This window comes from Staurois parvus, unplaced genomic scaffold (assembly GCF_062004578.1).
Source record: "Staurois parvus isolate SC_StPar_1 unplaced genomic scaffold, SC_StPar_1.0 ptg001882l, whole genome shotgun sequence".
Classification (NCBI taxonomy): Eukaryota; Metazoa; Chordata; class Amphibia; order Anura; family Ranidae; genus Staurois; species Staurois parvus.
This window is the reverse complement of record NW_028319678.1, coordinates 255,917-264,357: the sequence shown is the minus strand read 5'-3', so window position 1 is coordinate 264,357 and position 8,441 is coordinate 255,917. Positions and strand designations below refer to the sequence as shown.

At 42.6% G+C, this 8,441-nt stretch overlaps 1 pseudogene; it reads left to right on the top strand.

Moving 5' to 3' along the window:
- Nucleotides 1-5,191: 5,191 nt before the first annotated feature.
- Nucleotides 5,192-6,139, top strand: LOC149433885 (olfactory receptor 1f45-like; annotated as a pseudogene).
- The last annotated feature ends 2,302 nt before the right edge of the window (nucleotides 6,140-8,441 follow it).

Here is an 8,441-nt window from a genome sequence, read left to right as displayed (position 1 = left end):
TGGGAGGGCTGATTCAATTACATCTCACTGTATACCTTCTGAAGGTATACAGGTATATTGGCAGAAGAAAAACTGGCATCAACAACAGGTGGGCAGATAAGGTATAATTGGCAGCCACGATCAACTACAAGAAAAAGAAGAACAGGCCAAGAGGAAACCTGGGTATGTACAAAAAAAAACAATTAAAATCACAGGTCCCTGAATATTGTTGAAAAGTAGCCAGCACTTGGTACCAGTACCAGGGAACATTCACAGTATTTCATTTTTCAGACACTGATAAGGAAACTGTCAAATAAATATTATGTATGAGTATGAAAAGCAATTAGCATAACATTCATCTAAAGTGGACAACAAACATTTTATTCCCATTGTACAATCTTTGTATAATATTCACTATATTAAACAACAAATGAGTAGTAAGAGGGTCTAATACAGGCATGTCCAAAGTCCGGCCCGCGGGCCATTTACGGCCCGGGGGTCGGTTTAATACGGCCCTCCAACAGCCCTCCCTGCTCTGTGTAATGTGGCCCTCCCACGACCCTCCCTTCTATGGCAGACAGTCTTCTGCTTGAGAGCAGAGGGCAGTGCGCATGCCTGACTGCGGCGCGTTCTCACTGGTCTGTGTAAATGTGGCTGTCGCACGGCCCTCCCTTCTGTGGCAGACAGTCTTCTGCTTGAGAGCAGTGCGCATGCGTGTCTGCACCGCGCTGGGAGCGACAGAGGGCGGTGACGTCAGGGCCGGGCTTCCAGCGTGAAGTGTGTTTCTCTTCCCCTCCCGGCTGCCGAGCAGAGACTTCAGCTCCAGCTACCTTTTTCACCCTTCACATTAGTGCAGGTAAGTTTTTTTTAATTTATTTTCAATACATTGTGAAAACTCAGCTGTCAGTTAATCTTAATGTTATGAAATGAAAAGTATGTCGTTTGCAATTAACTTGGCATACAATAATTTATTTGCATTTAATTGTAATGGTTCAAAGAATGTTCGGAAAAATGTTCGGCCCTCCACCAAGTTCACTTCATCCAATCTGGCCCTCTTTGAAAAAAGTTTGGACACCCCTGATCTAATAAGTCCATTCCAGGTATACAGTTGAATAATTCCTCACATTACAAAGGTAGGTATAGGTAGATATAATGACAATTGTACAATGAGATTAATATGTGTGTGGTCAGCCTTAGGGCCAGTGTCCAGAGGCGTTGATGGGTGAATGGAGCATGCTTTTGTCATCAATTGCTGTTGAGATCATTTACAATTCATTGCAGGTACAGTTGACTTACATTTGATCTTCTGTAGCTGCTTTTTGTATTTCCATATCTGGAGAGAAGCAGTTCTACAGTAAACAAAAGCCTGTCATCCAGGGCCAGGACAAGGGGTGAGCGGGGGGGTTAGATGTCCCAGGCATAGACTAGCAAGGGGGCAAAGAACAGACACAGGCAGGGGCGGACTGACCATTTGAGCACTCGGGCACTGCCCGAGGGCCCGGGGTCAGTAGGGGGCCCCATGAGATGCCCCTGATACCTTTCAATGGCTTTTTCATAGGCTTTTTTGGGTGTGGGGGCGAGGACACAGGGGTCCCATGATCCCCTACCCCATGAGTTGTCAGTCCGCCCCTGGTCACAGGGTGGTACACCCATTCTAAGACATGTCTTAACAGTGGGGGAGGGGGGTGCAATTCTTGATCCTTGCCCTGGGCTCTAGATGACCCTGTCCCAGTACTGCCGTCAAGACTGACCCTTAGATTGTAAGTTCTAATGAGCCGGGCCCTCTGTTTCCTCTTGTACCAAATTGTATTGTAACTGTAATGTCTACCTTTATTTTGTAAAGCGCTGCGCAAACTGTTGTCACTATAAATCCTGTATAATAATAATAATAAGATTCCTATCAAGATAACTTTCACTAGGCTTGTACAATAAACTGAAATTTTGAAACAATTACAAATTTAAAAAGCTGGCACTGTAAAAGTGCCAAATGTATAAAGCCTGTTCTAAGACCATCTTTCATTGTTGACCTTTCAGTTTGAAAGAGTTATTTGCCTGGTGGTCATTTTAAGGCCTAAGTCCAGGCTTTGTGTTCATTTTACACTTCTACACTTCCCATCCCTTAGGCCGGGTGTCGGCAACCCGCGGCTCCAGAGCCGCATGCGACTCTTTTTCACCTTTGCTGCGGCTCCGGAGCACACTGCCCACCAGGTGACAGGCAATAGGGTTGTCGTAGCTCAGTGGTCGGCAAGCCGCGGCTCTTTACACATTTTAATGCGGCTCTTCTGTGTGCCGGGCGCCCGCTCCCCTCCCTCCTCTCGGGCGGCCGCCCCAAAAGTCAGGACTCTGCAGCTAGCCCAGCAATGGGCAAACTACGGCCCGGCGGACCTTTTAATCCGGCCCGCGGAGCGTGGCAAACATTGGCTGTCAGGATGTAGGCGGGGCAGCGTGACAAACTTCTCTCCTCTCACAGTCCGCCCTGAAGACCGGAACGGCGCGGGAACACGGCGAGAGGAACGCGCGGAGCAAAGGTAAGTGAATTGACACAATATGGGGAATGAATTACTATAGGGGGGATGAATTACTATAGGGGGGATGAATTACTATATGGGGGACGAATTACTATGGGGGATGAATTACTATATGGGGGATGAATTACTATATGGGGGATGAATTACTATGGGGGATGAATTACTATGGGGGATGAATTACTATATGGGGGATGAATTACTATGGGGGATGAATTACTATATGGGGGATGAATTACTATGGGGGATGAATTACTATGGGGGATGAATTACTATATGGGGGATGTATTTTCAGTTTTAAAAATGTGGCTCTCAAAATAAATTTCAATTGTGGTTTTGGCGAGATTTGGCTCAGTTGAAAAAAAAGGTTTCCCACCACTGCCTTAGGCCTTTTATAGGCCTTCTATAAATGGCCTACAGTTGAAGTGGTTATACCAGAATCATGACTATACTTATGATCCTGGTAATATTCATTTCAGCAAGTGATTCTCTTTGACGTAAAAGTGATTTGAGTGGCTATACAACCACTGGATCACTTTTACAGGCGTGGAAGGGAATCCCCTTCCAGCCAACGCCTGTCCCATCGGGGAGCATAGTACGGATGCTACAAGGAGCATCGGCTTCCCCAGACACAGCGAGAGAAACTGATGTTGTACTCCTACTGCGTGATGTCAGAAACTGGAAGTGACAAGGATTTTGTCATTTCCGGGTGCAGTCTGATGTAAACAAGACATTACTGGCTTGTGAGAACATTTGATCAAACTGATCTCAGTTTAATCAGATGTTTTGGAGGCCAGAGGAGAGATCTGGGGTTTAATGGAGGACCTGGGGTCATACAGAGGACCTGTCACAGCCAATGCTATCACAAAAGATGTTGTTCATCCCTTGTTATAGCAATAAAGTTTACAAAAAAAATAAAAGCTACAGTGTAATAAATAAATAAATAATAGGCATAGGTCCTGCATGCATATGTAAACTATGATCGCACCACACGTGTGAGGTATCCCTGTAGATGTCAGAGTGAGAGCAATAAATCTAGCACCAGACCTCCTATGTTACTTTAAACTGTTAACCAGTAAAGGCTTTTAAAGAATCACCTATGGAGATTTTTTTTGATACTGTAGTTTACTGCCATTCTACAACTTTAAAGCATGACATGCTTGGTATCCATTTACTCGGCACAACATCATCTTTTATGTTTTACAAAATTTGGTATTCTATTGTGTTTGTGTTCACTAAAAGTCATTTAAGAGTATGTATAAACTGTATTGTTTCTGAAATTAAATCAAGTCAGGTTGAGTGCTGTTCAGCCATTTACAGGAAGTCTTGCATTTTATCAGTGAATACAAGTCTTCTTCTGATTGGCGTGGAGGTGGAGATTGGACAGCATTAGCCACTCCTGGGGCAGCACAGTAGCTAAATGGTTAGCACTTCTGCCTGGCAGTACTAGGGTCATTGGTTCAGATCTCAACCACGGCACCACCTGCTTGGAGTTTGCATGTTCTCCCTGTGCCTCCGTGGGTTTCCTCCGGGTTCTCTGGTTTCCTCGTAAACACCACAGACATGCTGGTAGGTTAATTGGCCCCTGTCTATATTGGCCCTAGTATGTGTATGTATGAATGGGAATTAGGGACTTTAGATTGTACGCCCCTTGAGGGTTAGGGATTGATGTGAATGTACAATATATATGTAAAGTGCTGCGTAAATTGACGGTGATATATAAGTACCTGAAATAAATAAATACATTTGCCCACATCTCCACTTCAGCCAGTTAAAGGATGCCTTGCATTCATTCATATAATCACAAGGCTTCCTGTGGATGGCTGTGCAGCACTCAGCCCCACTCAATTTTGTTCCAGGAACAAGATGGAAGCAGGGGCTGACTGACAAATCATGGGGCCCCTGGGCAATAGGGGATCATGGGGCCCCTGTGTCCTTGCCCAAACTCAAAAAAGCCTATGAAAAAGGTACCAGGGGCATCTCATGGGGCCCCCTACTGATCGTCGGCTTTCTTTACAACTTACCTTTTCTTGGAGCGGTCCGGTGCCACTCCGTATAGGTTGCATGCTGACGATCTTGCAAGGATCATCGGCATGCAATCTATATGGGGTGACACCGGACCCGCTCCAAGAAAAGGTAAGTTGTAAAGAAAGCCGACGATCTCCGCAGGATGGATCGGATCTGCGGATTGAGCATAATGGATCGGAGTCTTATCCATTATGCTCAATCTGCAGATCCAATCCATTATGTTCAATCCGCAGATCCGATCCATTCTGCGGGGATCGTCGGAGGGGGTGTCACGAAGTGTTACCGCACTGGGTGACACCAACCCTAGGGATGCCTCTGTATGTATTTTCTGGTAAAGAAGCCTTGTCCACCATATTCAATAAACATATCCCTGGATCTTCTGCTAAAGTAACCTGCAAAACTGATTTTATAGTAGTCAGAACCCCTTTCCAATATCTATGAAGTTTAGGACATCTTCACACCATGTGGGTCAGAGTGCTTAAAGAATTTAAATATTAAATTATTTTCTCATACAGTTAAGTAGCTAATTTCATAGTCGTGTATTATTGAAATTCTGTTTCATAGTAATCAGCATTAATATAATCAATTATTGTTGTTGTCATAATTATTATTATTTATTAATAAATAAAATTTGCATCACAGAATAGTACATATAATCCATGGAAAACAATACATTGATTCTAGCATTTAATATTTTACCATTCTTCATGAATGCGGACAATAAACATTCATAAACATTCATATCCAGCATTGTCTTATTTTTTTTCATCTGTTACATTGGAATAACTGTGAACATCATAATCATCATTGTAATATCTTTGGATGTTTTACACATTACACATTTACACACCCCGATGTATCTTTTTCTATGTAATTTATCTGTGGTTGATATGTGTTATACAACTGTCACTGTTCCAAAACTCCTCTACATCTTATTGACTGAGGATAATATCATGTCCTTTGAGCAATGTTTCATCCAGGCATATTTTGTCTTCATGGCAAGCACCAGTGAGGACATGGTTATTTTTATAATGGCATATGACCGATATGTCGCAATTTGTCACCCTTTGTACTACCACCATAAACTTAACAAGAAAATATGCATATTATTAACGATTATCATCTGGATTTCTGCAAGTGTAAATGCAATCCTAATGGTGAATTGCACCATAAAAATGTTCTTCTGCTCTACCACCACCATTCACCAGTTTTTCTGTGATGCCAAAGCTCTGTACAATATTTCCTGTGGCGGCAGAGATATGTTTTATATTCTTGTGTATGCAAATTGTTTGGTTTTTGGACTTGGTCCTTCTGCGTGCAGCTTGATGTCTTATGTACAGATTATTAGGGTCATACTACATATAAAGTCTAACACTGGTCGAAGTAAAGCCTTTTCTACCTGTTCGTCCCACCTCATCATCATAGTCATCTATTATGGATCTGGTATATCTGTGTATATGACACCACCGTTAGAACATTACAACGCATTGGAACACATCTTAACAGTGTTCTACACAACAGTGACTCCGGCATTGAATCCTTTGATATACAGTCTACGCAACAGCGAACTAAAGTGTTCTTTGAGAAAACTGCTGGCTTGGTTGTAGCAAGATATTTCCCTTAGAGTACTCAGAATTTGAGCATATGTCCACTGTATTTTGTTTTCTCTGTGGCAGTATCCTTGTCAATAACAAGAAAACCACATGCAGTAAAGACTTGTGCCCTATGCACACTATCAGTTTTTTTTTTTTTTTCATTTAACCCAGCAGGCTGAATGAAAAAAAAACTGAAAGATCGCTGTACTAATACAAACAGTATTAGTACAGCAATCCCCACCGCTGTGCTATCGTGTTCTGACAGAACAATCCGGCCAGCTATCTCAACTTTTGGCTGAGAGTGCTGATCGGAAGCCATTCGGCAGATCTTTTTCAGTCATGCCACTTTGAAAGAAGCTGGATGAACGTCCGGCTTCTGTCGGACCGGCTGCCTTACGCACGGGCCTAATGTCAGCCTGTTTCTGTTGAACCGGCCATTAAATCCCAATATTCTGCACGTGTTCGGGGCTTTAAGCTGAGCATACACCATAGAAAGCTCCTGATGAACTTTGTGGGTAACTTTACCACTCCTAAATCCATTGATTGAAGAATTGAAGGTGCTGGGTGGACAATTGTCTGAATAGTGGCTGCATCCAGTCATGGTAGTCTGACAGCTGCTGGCAGGGGGATTCATCTATTGGCACTTTATAGTGTGGATAGAGGAATCTATAAGGTTTTTCCATTTAGCCTTGAAAAACAATCCAAACAGTTTAGTTACCAGCAGAAGGAAATGTCTGTGTTCAAGCACATTTATTTATTTCAGGTACTTATATAGCGCAGTCAATTTACGCAGTGCTTTTACATATGTATAGTACATTCACCTCAGTCCCTAACCCTCAAGGGGTGTACAATCTAAGGTCCCTAACTCACATTCATACATACACATACTAGGGACAATTTAGACAGGAGCCAATTAACCTACCAGCATGTCTTTGGAGTGTGGGAGGAAACCGGAGTACCTGGAGGAAACCCATGCAGGCACAGGGAGAACATGCAAACTCCAGGCAGGTGATTCTGGGGTTGGGATTCGAACCAGCGACCCTAGTGCTGCCAGGCAGAAGTGCTAACCATTTAGCCACTGTGCTGCCCCACATAAAGCTATCTAGGCAATATTACACCTACAATACTCTTTCTGCAATAATTTTTGAAAGGATTTTTGAAAAAATTTGTTTTAAAACTGTATAGAAAAAACCTCAGCGCAATATGGTGTTAATATGATTATACAGCGATGTGCTGCCCGCACAGAATGTGTTCCCACATATAGTAAAAATTCATTTTTCATTCACTTTTTCATTTAGTTTTAAAACATTAAACGTGCTCTTCTAGATATAGGTAGGGGAGTTTTCCTGAGATGTTTGCTAAAAAATTACTTATTTTGCATTTGCCAAATTTTCTACAAAATGAGCCATATTTTTATGGGCTGTTTACAAAAGATACACACATTGAGAGTTATTTATTTAAACTGAAAAGTGCAAAATCAGGTACAATTTTGTATAGAAAGCAATCAGCTTCCAGGTTTTATTGACAAAGCCTAATTGAACAAACTGAAGCTAGTTAGAAGCTGATTGGCTACCATGCACATCTGCATCAGATTCTGGGGACAATTCACAAAGCAGTATCTTACTGCATCCAGGTATGCGATAAGATACTGTACAGCGTTTTTCAAAAAAATTATTGGCATTCACTAAAAAACGCTACTAAAATACCACGAGTTATTTTATGAAGTCATGCTGTATTTTAGTGGTGAAAACAAGCGGTAATGTAACGAGTTATCAGTTGAATGCAAAAAAAAGAATTGCCGGCAATTAAAACTTAAGAAAAAAATTATGTGGCGCCCCCCCCCCCAATCCTACCAGGTCTTTCAGGTTTGGTATGGATTTTGAGGAGAACCCTTATGCCAAGATAAAAAAAAATGTTTTTAGTCACCCCCAAAATCCATACCAGACCCTTACCCAAACATGTAGCCCGTCAGGTTAGCATGGGGGGGATGGGCAAGTGTCCCCCCTCCTGAAGCATATCAGACCAAATGCCTTCAACATGAGGGGTTTCTTTGGGGCAGGGCATGTTGATGGGGACAAGGGCCTCTGCCTCACAATCCTGGCTGGTGGTTTTGGGGGTCTGCAGGCAGGGGGGCTTACCAGAATCTGGAAGCCCCCTTTAATAAGTGGGCCCGCAGATCCCAGACCCCCATGTGAATGAGTATGGGGTACATAGTGCCTCTACTCATTCACCAAAGTGTAGTGTAAAATAACACAGTAGGCAGTTTTTCCTCTATTAAAAAAAACAAAAATAAAAAAAGTGTATAGACCCATCT